Source organism: Mustela putorius, unplaced genomic scaffold (assembly GCF_011764305.1).
Source record: "Mustela putorius furo isolate JIRA1106 unplaced genomic scaffold, ASM1176430v1.1 tig00000056_pilon_pilon_pilon, whole genome shotgun sequence".
Lineage (NCBI taxonomy): Eukaryota > Metazoa > Chordata > Mammalia > Carnivora > Mustelidae > Mustela > Mustela putorius.
The window spans coordinates 4,620,799-4,636,138 of NW_025421263.1; positions in this window are offsets into that span (position 1 = coordinate 4,620,799).

A 15,340-nucleotide genomic window follows, 5' to 3' on the forward strand; every position below is an offset into this window, starting at 1 on the left:
CCACATTGTTACGCTGTATGAAGTGAGGTGTATATTAGAATAACACAGAACTAAATTTTTTTTGCAACCAGTAATCACAATCTTGTATTTATGCCACACTCTTTCCTCCTTTGGTAAGGCAAAGTGCTTTTATAAAAATCTTCTTTCTCATACATTTCCTGAGGAAGAGATTAGGCAGGTTTAAATTTTTTTTTCCCACTATGAATTAGGAAGTGGGGACACAGTGAGTTGCCATCTTGCAAAAGCAAAAGCTTATTTCTGTGAGGGTCAGAATGTGCAGCAGAACCCCATGAAAGCCAATTGTAGATAATCTTATTTCTGGGGAACTTGTTTGATTTGGCCAAGAAGAAACATTCTAAATGAATCTTGATAATTACAAATGAATTTGATCTGTTGGTTAAAAAACCACACTCTACCTGAAGATAAAATGTGGGGAGTGAGGCCCCATAGCTGGAGGCTTTGAGTCCATTATGAACAAGGCCTTTGTCATTTGAATACAAAACATGATTCTAGTTACAGTTAAATAAAACAAAAACCAAAATTTCTTCTGGGATCTATAACTATTTTTAGTCCCAATTTCCTTTTCCTTATTCAACTGGGAAGAAAAGAGAAGGGGTCTAGGGTAGGAAAGAAGTTCTGGAAAAATACCAAGAGTTCTTGGAGACTTGAAAAGACTGTTGTGGAAAAAAGGACCACAGATTTGAATTTTAAATGAAGGCTTCATTACTACAAATCACATGCAGGAGGAAGTAAATAAGGTGACTCCCTCATCGGGGCAGTGACTCACAGCTCCTCAGGATCCTTAGACTCTTGGTAATACACTAACACAAAAGAGCAAGTGAACTACAACTATTTGCAGGAAAAAAGCATTGTTTTAGGATCTGGTTTTGCAGTTTTAAGTTGGAAACCTGCTTATCTTATCTCACCAATGCTTTCAATTGACCTCTTTAAACACAAAAGGTTTGTGTGAGTGGATGTTTGATGGCAAAATACAGGGAACAGTTCTGAGTTTTACTCCTGGCTTGACATGTTGCAGAGTAAGATCAAATGATTCATAAGCTAAACAGGAGCTCATAGTTGGAGGTGAATCTGAATTCATAAGATCCCATCCCCCTAAAAACTTGGAGGAATGATGAGGCAACTCCCCTCAAGGGATATGATTCAAGCTGATTTTATTTGGCCAGCCAAAGATAGGATTTTGCGGGGGTCAGGGGATAAAAATATTTGAGTTCCATATAGAAGGGAAAAATCACAGTATACATGCTTTTGAATTTCTATGGATGCCAAACAGTAATATAAATCTAGCCTGAAGATAAGGGGTAGTGTTATTTCCAATTCCAAGTTAGAAGTGTCAGGAAATAAATTTTTATAATTAAAATTAGCAATTTTAATCTTAAATGTTTTCATCAGTCATGCTGTTCAAAGCCGTTTTGCATGTCAGTTTAGGCATGAATGCCATCAATTTCCTACTTCTGGTTCAAATTCTAGAGGATACATATTTGTCTATGTTTTCATATTGACCATAAGCCCATTCCCTCTGTTTCATATTTAGGAAAGAGGACATTTGTTTGTGTACCTAACACTCTGATTTGGGGTTAGCTCTGCACCAGTGGTAACTGAATTTGTCCTATAAATATTAAAAAACAAACAAACAAACAAACTAGGTCTTAGTTAGAACAAAAAGTCAGGAAAGGAGAAGGTCAGAGTCACAAAGGGTAGCTTTTCAATTTATCTTCAGATTTGACATAGAAAATAGAAGCCAACTGTATTTTTTTCTGCATTAGTGACATCATAAAATTTATTTTCCATAGAAAAATATAAATTTAAATTGAAATGGAAATTGAAATGACAGATAGTTATTAACCAAATTTAAATTTTGATATTGTAGCAGGAAGTAGGGGAAAAACAAATCCTTCACCATACTTAGGGTTGGAAGAGTCCTCAGATCTCTTTGGCCATTCAAGCTTGTGCTGTAGACACTGCAGGGGTGGCATGTGTTCTGATGCTAGAGGGGTTCCCATCTTGTCAGCAAAGGCACTACCAGCATCTTGTGTTCTCTCCTCCTTAGTTCATAAGCTCCTGCGTTAATGGGGAAAAGGGAGGAGGGTCGGTGAGAGAGTGAGAACCTAACAGGGATTGAGTAGACTGAGGATGACCTATCCATACAATGGATTCCAGTGAATCGCTAAAAATCATGCTATTGAAGGCTGCGGAGGAAAAGCACAGTAAATGAAACAGGCTGTGGGTAATATTATACTATGTATCTATAGCACTTATATTAACTCATTAAAAATAAGTGTGGGAAGAAAATATACTAAAAGATCTTCTGTGATTGTTTTTGAAGTGTTGGGATTATGAGTGATTTTTAAAATAAAATATCTTTATTTTGGTTTTATATTTTGAAAGAACTAATTCATTGAAATGGGCATTGGTTGTATCTTTAGAAAAACGTTGTGTATGCAATTTGGCTAGTGTAAAAAATACTGGAGATAATTGTACAGTATCTGAAAAGACAAGAAGTATTAGGCTCAAGATCAGAAAAGTGAAGTAAATATAAAAAATGGTGGGGCATAAAGTAGATATGCAAGATGTGGACTTACAAGGCCAGATTTCTCATGAGGCTCAGTGTCCTTGGACTAGAACGAGGCTGAAGGAACAGAGGCTTCAGAGTCACCATCCTTTGATAGACTCAAGGCTGCTCAGATATAACCCATTTCCTATTACCCACCTTCTAGGGAAACCCAAACTTGGAATACCAGTTGACTATATGGCAGAGTAGAGATAGGACAAAACATGGCTTAATGTTGTGATAATTTTGACTAAAGTTGTACCAGAAGGTCAAAGTTCAGTTGGATCCCCACAACTTTGGGCACCACTTTGGGTCTTTCACATTCCCATTCAGGCTGGCATTTATTTATATGGTGACTTAGGAGCAAAGCTGAATGGGGCCGGGCACCCAGGCATGTGTGGTTAGTTTACTGATAGAGGGTCATAATTTTGACTGTCGAACATCTGGAATGCTGCAACCACTACATTTTAAACAATGGGACTAGCCACAACATCATTATTACTATCTGCATTCCGTGAATGTTTTCATCTTAATGTTCTGGCATTTAATAAAGGCAAATATGAGGTTAGGTGTTTGGATTTCTTTAACATAAATCCAATTGTAATCATGTATTATTGTTTTTAAGTAAGCTCTGAAAATGCATTAGAGAAAGAAGGTTTATTCAGGAATGAACAACAGGCTCCATGTTAAGCACTTTCCTTACAACGGAGCTGAATTTCTGAAGATTGTCTCATTATTCACCACATAGTGACAATGCCTTCTTATTTTCAGGAGCATTAACAGGAACTATGAGAATCCATGGGTAACCTACTTGGTTGATGTGGCAATGGATTATTGTTCTGGGAATAGTAATTCAACCAGTTAACAACTATTCAATTTCCTATTTATTGCTTGCCTACTGCGTGAAGCAGAAGAAGATAACTTAATGAAGAGGTAGGGAACCCTACCTGGAAGACATGTTTCATACATATTCCTAAATACACTTACACCTAATTGAAATCAGTAGGTACATTTTTTTCTTGGTTTATTTGTGCATGGGGTTCAGTATTTATTTTAAAAACAGCGCGTTATGTCAGTGCCTCTGTTCCCTCACCCAGCATCTGCCCATTATCACCCACTCCCAGCTGCTGCCAGCTGCCAGCAGCATGCTTCCCCAGACAGCTCCCCTCTGCCAAATGGAAGTCGTCTCATTCAGGCGTTTATGCTCATAGCTTTCTTCTAGGCTACAAACCCTGCACCACGCGGGTATGAAATGCTAGCCCCTTGCTTTAGGGAGTAACCATCCCTGTGGTCTCCAATAGAGGTTTACACTCCTGCCTAAGCCTGCCTCCCTCACTTCCTGACAGGCTTCTCCTGAGCGCCTTGACCTCCGACTTCAGCAGCAAGTAGAGGTACTCCTTCTGCTGCTGCTCCTGTCTTCAGGTTTTCTTTGTGCTTGTTCAGCCAGTGGTGGTGCTTCTTACACCTGTAGAATTCCCTTCCTAGCTGACGGATATATCTCTCTATCCTACTTGAATAACTTCCTTATTGTTTTACCTTTCAAACATCCTCCAGCTAGGGATCTAAGGGACTGATGAAGCAGCTTCATCCTAAGACAATAGGAATCCATGCCTTGACGTCATAACCTTCTATCGGCCCCTGTGATTTTTAGGGTTATATTTTGCTGATGTTCTTGACTGTCATATATGCTTAAAACAGCCCTCCCTTCATTATAAGAATTTTTCCATGCGTAAATTTATTAAGAATGCCAGCTCTGGGGTTTGACTGTGTTGAATGATACTCCCAACACTAGGAGCTCTGGGCTTTAGAGCAAATCATGGAATTGCTCTATACTTTGGTTTCCTTATCTGTAAAAACATTTGCTTCATCATGCCGTTGTGGGGATTTAATGAGTTAATACATTTAGAATGAGTGTGTGGCACTCATATGCGGAATTTAAGAAACAAAACAGATGGACATGGGGGAAGGGAAGGAAAAATAAAACGAGATGAAACCAGACAGGGAGGCAAACCATAAGAGACTCTTAACCACAGGAAACAAACTGAGGGTTGCTGAAGGGGAGGGGAGTGAGGAGATGGGGTGCCTGGGTGATGGGCATGAAGGCGGACACTTGATGTAATGAGATCTGGGTGTTGTATGCAACTGATGAACGCTAAATTCTGCCTCTGAAACTAATAAAAAATAATAACAATGAAAAGGAACGGTGTGTGGCACATTATAATTGCTCATAACTGTTAGTCAATGTTTATTAATAAGTAGAGTTAGTTTGATTCTCTCCGAGGGATTCCGAGGGACATAGAGATCTCCATCCTTCTTTGTCCTCATGTCTCATGCTGCTACATCCCCACGTTTGTCTGGGTCAGAATTGTGGAAAGCTCATTGCCTTGACTTCATGGTTCAGGACCTGCCCGGGACTCTGTTGTCCTTGCTGTGATTGCCACATTTATGAGGTGTGTTCTTTATGCTCCAGCCAAGCCCTTGACACTTTGGCTCGCCCTGTGTGGACGCAGAGACCCCTTGTACTCTGGACAAATCTTGTTTCCTTGAGAAGGCTGACGAAGTAAGTCAAAGAGCATCTATCCCGACGTATCCCGACGAGGCTGTTGACAACTCTTAAAGTATCTAATTATTTTCAGACTCAGCATATCCTTCTAGCCTTTTAAGAAATAGAAGTATCAACATAATGGAAGAGAACCAGAACACTTACACAGATAGCATTTCAAATAACATACTCTATAGCTGATACACAAGATAGGTTATAGGTTATTTTCCCCCTTTTTATAAACAAATATGTCTTTTTCTGATAATGGAAGCTATGCATGGACATTGAAGGTAATTTAGAACACAGAATAAAGAAAAATATGAATTCATTACAATTCCACTCTACTTAGTGAGACACTTCTAATATTTTGGTAACCTTATGGATTTTTTTTCAGAAAAAAAAAAGGCTTGAATTTTTAAAATAGCCTAATACTGCATATCTTTTTTGAACGTGCGTTGTGTATATTTTAATTCTCAGTATTTTTATTGCTATAAAATATATTTCTTTCATGTAACTCTCAAGTGTGCAAAGAACTTAAGATTTAAATTTCTTGCATCAATGAGGGTTTGAATACAAACCAAGATGTTTTTAAGGATTTTTAAAACCACTGTTCTGGAAGGAATGAAAATAAAGAAGAGACTAAGGGTAATTTCTTCTTGAAACTTTCAGGTCAAAAGTAAAAACACAGTAGTTTGGAGCAGAAAGAGACTCACTCCCATCTTATTTTAACATCAAGGAAACAGAGGCCCAGGGAGTTCGTGTGTTTTGTCCAAGGCCACATCTCTATTTTGTTGAATTTCCTTGTCATCAGCCCCATATTGGCACCTACATTTTTCTGGTAAGGTACACAGTTTCTGATCTTTCTGATAGTGCATGTGAGTAAAAGGTTTTCCTGGAAATGTGACGTGAGTCTTCTATCTTCTTTGTCTTTGTAATACATAGATTTTTAGATTAACTCTGTTAATATCTCTTCTATCTTGATGATTTTGTTTTCTGAGAATTTGGCATTGTCTAGTATGATTCAAAGCTGATAGATGAATTTAGAACCATAATTTTGAGAGCTATTATCTGGACATTTATATTCAAGCAGTTACCTTTGTGAAATGTTTTCCTGGCATTGCTTGTCCCTAGGCAGGCAGGATCAGACGGCTTACCATGTATCCGAATTTTAAAAATTGCCAATTGAAAGCCGGCATTTAATTGAATTAACAAAGCAATATAGATCAATGAGAAATATAGTGACTGCTCCACAAATGTTAGCAAAAACTCTGAACATAATTCAGGGAAACCAAAATACTATAAATTTCCAAAGTCATTCAGAGAAAGCCCCATAGTTTAGGGTTGAGCACTGCACTGCAAAACCCAGACATCATTGTTATTTATTATTATTATTATTATTTTTAAAGATTTTACTTATTTAAAATAAATAAATAAGAGAAATCTCTCTCTCTGGAGAGAGAGAGAGTGCACAAGCAGGGGGAGAAGCAGGAAGAGGGAGACCACCAGCCGCACTAGGAACCCAACGCAGGACTTGATCCCAGGAGCCTGGGATCATGACCTGAGCTGAAGGCAGCTGCTTAACCGACTGGTTAAGCACCTGAAGGCTTCTATTTCTCAGTTTCAGTTGTTCTAAGTTCCTGGGGGAAAGGGTTATTGTTTAATTAGTAGTTAGTAAAGGACTGGTGTTGGCAGCACTGTGCTACATTCCAAGACCATTTTTGTTACTATAATGGGTATGGTTGAATAGGTGTGTCCAGTGGGGGTTTCTGTAGCTAGAATGTTCTTGGTGTGGATGTTGACTGCTCCCAAGTACTATCCTCCATGGTCTGGCCAAAACATGGTGACTCATCTAAGTCCTATCTTCCATCGTCCCCACCAGTGGTTCTCACTCCCACCTCTCTGTGTGCATAATCCTGTCAAAGTGGTAAAACTCTTCAGGGGAAACATGCTGAAGCTGTGCCAGGGAATAATCTCCATACTTTCCTCTGCATGGATTTTGGGAACTTTTCTGGGTTCTCTTTGTGTCCCCCTTCCCCATGCCAAAGAATATCCACATACTTTCTGTATACAAATATGCCATATCATAATCCTTAAATTAATCACAGCTCTAAACGCTTCTGGGGATCACAAATTGTTTACTACCTCAAGGGAGAAGAAGGCCCTCCCCATAGTTGAAAGAATTGACATAAAATAATGTATTCATGTACCATGGTTAGGTTCTTCATAATATGTAATATAGCTGCCAGATGCATTTAAAGGGGTGAGAGTTAGCTATAATTTCTCTACTATATTATAATGAAAGAAATTTTATGTTCATATACAGAGATGAATTACACTGAAGTTTGTTAGAATACAATACCTGTAATATTTCCTACAACTTATTCTAGATGCTCAATGAAGTTTCAACTCTCCTTTCCGCTTGGGTACTCTGACCATGCCTTGCATGAAAGGGGCACTTGAAGCAGATACAGCAGCATTCCAGAAGGAGGATACTTTTATTCTTGTAGTTATAATCAGACCTCAGAAATATCTCTCTATCAATGACTAGACTGAGGCTCCAGTTCTACTCTGATGGTGAAAGGTGGTGGTTGTGCTAGATTCTTAAGCCTTCTTCATTAAAGAACGATGAGCATATCTCAAATATTTTACTTAACCCATGTGTCATGATTATGTTTGACTGTTTCACCAGTAAGAACCATTTCTGAGATTTATATGCTAGTCACCAGGTAAACAGTTTACAGTTATAAAGACCCATGTCATATGATTATTACCAAAGTGTCAATAGAGTTAAAATAATATGTATAATAGCAACTTCTAGAGTAGAGACCTTTTTGATATAATATTAGTTGACCACCCTGGGCTGTGCATTCTTGATTAGGACAACTGCTTCTGGAGTTTAAACTTTAAGCCTTAACTAACTGCTACCTGTGTATTATCATGAAGCCTATGATGAAGTATTTAAAAGTCCATTATATTTTGAAAGTCCATTACAACCACTGTTAACAAGTTCAAAAATTCTAAGTGGTCCTCAGGGACGGCTACTGAGTCAGGTTGAGGATGTGGTTCAAGTTGCTCTTCTGTCTCTTTCCCATCAATGGAAGAGAAAGGAAACAACTCGTTTTTAAACTCTAGAAACTCTGTGCTCACCCAGAAGACTGCTGCTGTATTCTCCAGTATAACCATTTTTCTGAGAATTATTGCCATGGACCTTTTGCTGGAATAGCATCCCTTTGAAAATCACAGCAGGGAGTTGAATCCCACTGGGGAAGTGGGACTGACCTAGGAAAGCATGCAGTTCTTTGACAGTCAGTTTCAGCCATCCTTTCCTGGGGCAACTTCAGTCAGAAAGTTGGGATTGTTGGTAAGGAAGAACAGAATTTAATCTTATGTCTCAGATAATTGCAAGATGTAAATACTTCATTTATTTTGTAACACTAACTTTGGAAAAAATCTGTGACCATTCCTTTGCTAAGCGATATGCTTAATGTACAAATAAAAGTCAGACACAAACAATACAATATTACTAATAAATACAGATCAATGTTAATAGTTTGTGGATGTGCTCTAGATGTATAAGATGCTTCTTCATAGCCTTCTCTTTGTATATTTCATGGTGAGAATGCTAACTACCCAGCAAACAGTGAACAATAAGGAGGAAAAACCTTTCTTTTCATTCGATGCTTTTCCCATTCTTTTCCCATTTTCCCCATTTCCTTCCCCTTTCCCATAAGCCCTGAGCATTTTAGCATCTTAAATTTATTTTTATTTTGAAATTTATTTTTAAAACATATGCAGTAAAAGCCACTTTTTAGCTGCATAGTTCTATGAGTTTTGACGAATCAAAAAGATTGTGTAACCATCATCTAGACACAGGTGCCAAAAAATACCCTCCTGTTGTCTGTCCCTTTGTAGTTAAACCCTTCTACTCCCAACCCCTGGCAACTGCTTATCTGTTCTCCATCCCTACAGTTTTGTCTTTTCCAAGTGGAAAATTTGGGTGGAATCAAATTTTGTGTACTATTGGAGTCTGGCATCCCTGACTCACAGAAGGCATTTGAGATTCAAATATGTTGATGCTTATATCAATGCACATTCCTTTTTGTGGCTGAGTAATAGTATTCCACTGCACAAATGTACTGCAATTTGCTCATCTATTCACGCACTGAAGGGCATTTGGATTGTTCCCAGTTTTTGGCAATCGTGACTAATGCTGCTATAATATTCATATACAGGATTTTGTGTGAACATACGTCCTTACTTCTCTTAGGTAGATGCTGAGGAGTGGGGTTGCTGGGTCATATGGTAAGTGTGTGCTTCACTTTAGAAGAAACAACAAATTGTTTTCCCAAGTGGCTGTGAGATTTTGCATTCTCACACACAGTATATGAGAATTCTAATTGTTTTGCATCCTGTCTAGGATTTGTCTCCCCCACATACCCTCCACACCCATTGTAGTAGATAACTAGTGTTATCTCATTGTGGTTTTAATTTGCATTTTACTGATGAATCATAATGATGAGCATCTTTTAATATGCTTATTTTCCATCTGCTTATCTCCTTTTGTGAAATGTCTGTTCAAATCTTATGCCCATTTTTTAATTGGATTTTTTGTTTTCATATCCTCGAGTTTTTAGAATTTTAAAAATATATTTTGCACATGAATTTTAATCAGATATGTGATGATATGGAAATATTTTTTTCTCAGTCTGTGCTTTACCTTTTCTTTCTATTAGTAGCCTTTTCTTTTTTTCAGAGGGCAAAACTTTAAAAATAAGTCTAATTTATTAACTTATTTTATGGATCTTTTTTAACCTATTGCATCTAAGAATTCTTTGCCTATCCTAAGGTCAAAGGGATTTTCTATAATGTTTTCTTCTTGAAGGTTATAGATTTACTTTTTATACTTAGGACTATAATTCATTTTGAGCTACTTTTTGTATAGGTGTAAGAAATAAATCAGGGATTTATTCTGTGTGTATACATAGCCAAATGTTCTATCACAATTTGTGAATAGAAAGGATTATCTCTCTACATCACATTGTCTCTGTACTTTTGTCAAAAATCAACTGTAGGTTTACTTTAGAACTCGCTCCTCTGTTCTATTGATATATATGTCTTTCACCAATGCCGCACTGTGTTCATTATTATGGCTTTATAGTTAAGTCTCATAATCAGGTAGTCTGAGTAATTTTTTCTTTTTTTCCCCAGAATTTGTTTAGCTCTTCTACTTCCTTTATTTTTTCATATAAATTTTAGAATCAGCTTGTTCATATCTATAAAAGTCTCACTGGATTTTGATTGCAATTATGTTAAATTTATAGATCATTTTGGGGAGAAGTGACATCTTAATAGCGCAAGCCTTTCAACTTATGAACATGGCATATTTCTCCAATTGTTTAGGTCTTCTTTAACTTCTTTCACCACTGTTTTAAAGTTTTTAGCATACAAATCCTGAAGCTATTTTGTTAGATTTTTACCTTTGTATTTCACTTCAATTTTTTGTTGCTATTGTAAATAATACAATTTTCTCTTAATTTCTATTTTCAATTTTTAATGTTAATGTATAAATATAAATAATTGATTTTTGTATATTATCTTTGCATCCAGTGAACTTGCTAACCTCACTACTTGTTTCAAAAAATTTTTTTGTAGATATCTTGGTATTTATTATTATGCAAATAATATTATCTACAAATACAGATAGTTTTATTTATTTATTACTATTCTGAATGCTTTGACTTCTATCTCTTATAAAAATTGACTATATGTCCAATACAAGATTAAAAGGAATGGTGAGAACAGGTATCATTATCTTGTTCTTGATCTCAGGAGGAAGACATTCAATCTTTCACTGATGATTTTGATATTGGTTGTAGATTTTTTCTTATAGATGCCCTTTATCAGGATAAGGATGTTTCCTTTTTTTCCCAGTTTGCTGAGAAATTTTTAAGAATTATGAATAGATGTTAAAATCTTATCACATCCTTTTCTTGTATCTGTTGAGATAATCGTATAGTAATTTTTCTTTAGTCTGTTCATATCATCAATTACATGGATTGATTTTCAAATGTTGAACAAGCTTTGCCTTCCTGGTATCAACCCCAGTTTAGCTGAGATGTATTATCCCTCTTCATATTGCTGGATTCAATTTGCTAATATTTTGTTGGGGATTTTTGTACCTATGTTCATAACAGACATTGGTCTATAGTTTTATTTTCTTAAAACATCTTTGACTTACTTTGGTAACAGAGTAATGCTGGCCTCCTCAAATAAATTGAGAAATGTTCTCTTCTCTTTTCTGGAAGAGATGGCATAGACTTCCCAAAGTTTTGCTATTCTTTTTGGGGTCTTTTTTGTATGTGTGTATACCTAGAAGATTAGCTTGGGATTTGTGTTGGCTAATATACAGAATTTGGAAATCCTTTTTCCATTTCTTCCCTCTCTTGGATGCCTCCCATGCTCTTTGGTTCTCAGGAAGCCCTAGCTCCTATTTAATAGCTCATGGTTTTGTCTCCCTGTGAAATTACAGAGTTTGAATAGTGGTGGCTGCCTTTGGAATAAAGTAATGATAGGTAATAGAAGGGAAAAAAAGAATTCCATCCCCACTCCCACTGTGGCATCCCATTTCCCATTTTTGTTAAGGGAAAGGCTTTCCCTTAAGACTTTAGATGCCCATGACCTGGCTTCCAGTAGTATGGCTGCCATAGCAGTGCCATTTTGCCACTGGGACTGGACTCAGGGAAGACTACAAGAGAAAAGGAAATAGGGAGAAAGAAGGAGGAATCTCTGGACACTTGCCAGAATTCCAAGGTCATCTTTTCTGGCTTTCCAGTTAGAGAGAAGACTCCCCCAGCCCCCCAAGAGTTTTCACGGTCCATGCTTGTTGCACAGTTTTGAGATTTGGCCCATTTTGGGGTGAAAGCTTAGACATAAATGAGAGGGAAAAACTCTGGTAAACTTACTGCTATAGGTTATTTTCTCAGTTTTGACTCTCCTTCCTAATTCTGTCATTCTGCTGTTTAATCTTCAGAGTTTTCATTTAGTTTCTCAGGTAGTTAGTTTTAGTTAGTCATTTTTCAAAATTCTCCAGAGTTTATGGTTGTAATCAGTAGGAGAGAAAGTCTATACAGGGCTTCCTACACCTTGGATGGTAATCAAAATCTACAATTTCTTTTAAAAAGTTAATTGTTACAATAAAATCATTCTACATGTGTCATTGCACTTCTTAGTAGTGATTCTTATTTCAGTAAACATGAATCATGATTATATCTTAATCCAGAAATCTTGATGTTGAAATTCAGTATAACCAGTTACTAACTCCTGTGATTTCTACAGAGAGTCAGGAGGAGGGATGTTAAGAATATTGGTTATTATTACCCTCAACTGTCTGTTTTGAGTCCTGGTCCTCCCACTCACTAGTTCTCATGCTAAGAAGTTTATTTAACCTTTTTGCATCTCAGTTTCCCCCACGACAATCTGGGAATAATATTATCAGTGATAATAAATCTTAAAGCATTTGTTTTAGAAATTGAGTTAATACATATAAAGCAGTTAGAATAATACCTGATATGTTGTAAGTTTTAGCTATTATTCTTCTCCTTTTAGATATCTCTTGAATGTATTTATTTTCCACTATTACCATCCCAGTTCAAGCAGAAATTTGAAACACTTAAGATAACATCATCCTAGGCTCTTGGAATCAGAAATCAAGCTTTAAAAACTGTTCATTAAGAAACGTAGGAGGATCCTCCTACACTGTTGGTGGGAATGCAAGCTGGTGCAGCCACTCTGGAAAATAGCATGGAGGTTCCTCAAAAAGTTGAAAATAGAACTACCTTATGACCCAGCAGTTGCACTACTGGGTATTTACCCTAAAGATACAAACGTAATGATCTGAAGGGGCATGTGCACCTGAATGTTTATAGCAGCAATGTCCACAATAGCCAAACTATGGAAAGAACCTAGATGTCCATCAACAGATGAATGGATAAAGAAGATGTGGTATACATATACAATGGAATACTATGCAGCCATCAAAAGAAATGAAATCGTGCTATTTGCGACAATGTGGATGGAACTAGAGGGTATTCTGCTTAGCGAAATAAGTCAATCGGAGAAAGGCAGCTATCATATGATCTCCCTGATATGAAGAAGCAGATGCGCAGCATGGGGGGCTTGGGGGTTAGGAAAAGAATAAATGAAACAAGATGGGATTGGGAGGGAGACAAACCATAAGAGACTCTTAATCTCACAAAACAAACTGAGGGTGGCTCGGGGTAGGGGGGTAAGGAGAGGGTGGTGGGGTTATGGACATCGGGGGAGGTATGTGCTATGGTGAGTGCCATGAAGTGTGTAAACCTGGTGATTCACAGACCTGTACCCCTGGGGCTAATAATACATTATATGTTTATAAAAAAATTAAAAATTTAAAAAGAAAGAAATGTAGGAGGATTTAAGTGACTTTTGAAGCACTTCAAACTTTTGTTTACTGAGTCAGGAAAAAAAATCACAATGGTTAAGGAAGAATTGAAGGTAGACAAGAGGTGAGAGGTTCCTTTCACTGGTGCTCAAACTTCATGATGCTGCACAGAAGCAGTTGATTGATTCTGACTCAGTATATCCAGGAGTCTATAATATTAACAAACATGCTTTCATCATCCTGATACAGATCATTCTCGAAACAAACACTGAAATCAGTATTGTTTCTTTGACAGTGTGATAGAAGTTGACAATGTGCTGAATTCTTTTTGAAAGTTGAATCTTTTTTTTTATTTTTAAATAAAAGATGACCTGTGATGACATCATCTCATGTCTAAGGGCACAAGAAATGGCCTGAATGGCCCATGCATTAGTGTGAGCCTTTCCCATTAACTCTGTGCTTTGTTTAGTGGGAAATAATTTCACCACAAGCAATGACCACCATTTAGCATTCAGTTTCTTTGATTTGGGGGCAACATACATTTTACTCCTAATTGCACATCCATATTGTTATTAGCAGTCTTTCAGTCAATGTTGCTTACCACCAGCACCAGCTACATTCCAGTGTTCCAGAGGTGTTTCAGATTTAAAGTAACTTATCATTTCTTCCTCCAAATTTATGGTTCAGATTTTGTTCTGGTTTAAAAGGTAGAGTAGCCAGGAATCAGGAAGCTTGCCTGGCTTTTTAGTCACTGATGGGGTAACTTTTGTTCATCAAGTCAATAATATGGGCTGTTGTTCAACAAAATGATGTTATTGATGATTTCTAAAATTTTATTCTATTTTTTGTATTCTGGTTTAGTCTAGTCTGCTCTGTGTTCTCTTCTATTTTATCGTGAGCACTAAAGTGGGACTAAAAATATGATAATTATGATCACAAACAGAAATATGCTTCCAGGATGTCACTGTTTTGAGTGCATTTGTCATTGGACATTAAATGTACCTTAATTTCTAGGTTTAGGAATTTGTCATTACATTAGGATTTTTTTTAGGTCCAGTAGCCAGATGGCAGGATTGTTAGGAATTTTGACAAGTAAAATTTTGTTCGAAGGCTATGATATTTAGTTTTTATGTTTTAGATTTGTTAACCCTCTCTGAAGCTCTTTGCCAAAACCTTTAAAGTCTTCTGGTACCGTAAGATAAATCACCTGAGAGTAAGATATTATGAAGACCTAGGATATAGAAACCATCCCTATATCCTGTAAACCTTAGTAAACAATGTCTTCTGTATGTGAGTAAGTAGCTGAATGTGGGACTCCATCCCCGGACTCTGGGAACATGACCTGAGCTGAAGGCAGGTGCTTAACCAACTGAGCTACCTAGTTATCCCGAGTCATTTCTTATTTGTTGATGGAACTCATTTTGAAAGCAGTCTGTAAGTCCCTATCTTATAAAGCAAAGATTCAGGATAGGGGAATGGAAACTTCAATGTTTGGATAAAGCTGACAAAAAACAAGTTAACTATCTTTCTCCCCACACCTTCTTAAATGGTGCTTGCAAGTTTGTAGTAGCTAACATCACAAAAGCAGTTAAGAAAATAGCTTACAGGAAATCAAGGGAATTGTAATAATCTGGGAGAAAAGCATCTGTTCTAGTTCACAAGTCTCGCAAAACATTGTTTGTGAGATTTCTTTTCCATTTCACTTACTGGATTTTTAAAATATCACGTGTTTTTCTTAAAAAAATCCTTATTTTGAGATTGCTATCAGGATGCAACTAGGAATTCATTGGTACTATGTTTAGGGAGTCTA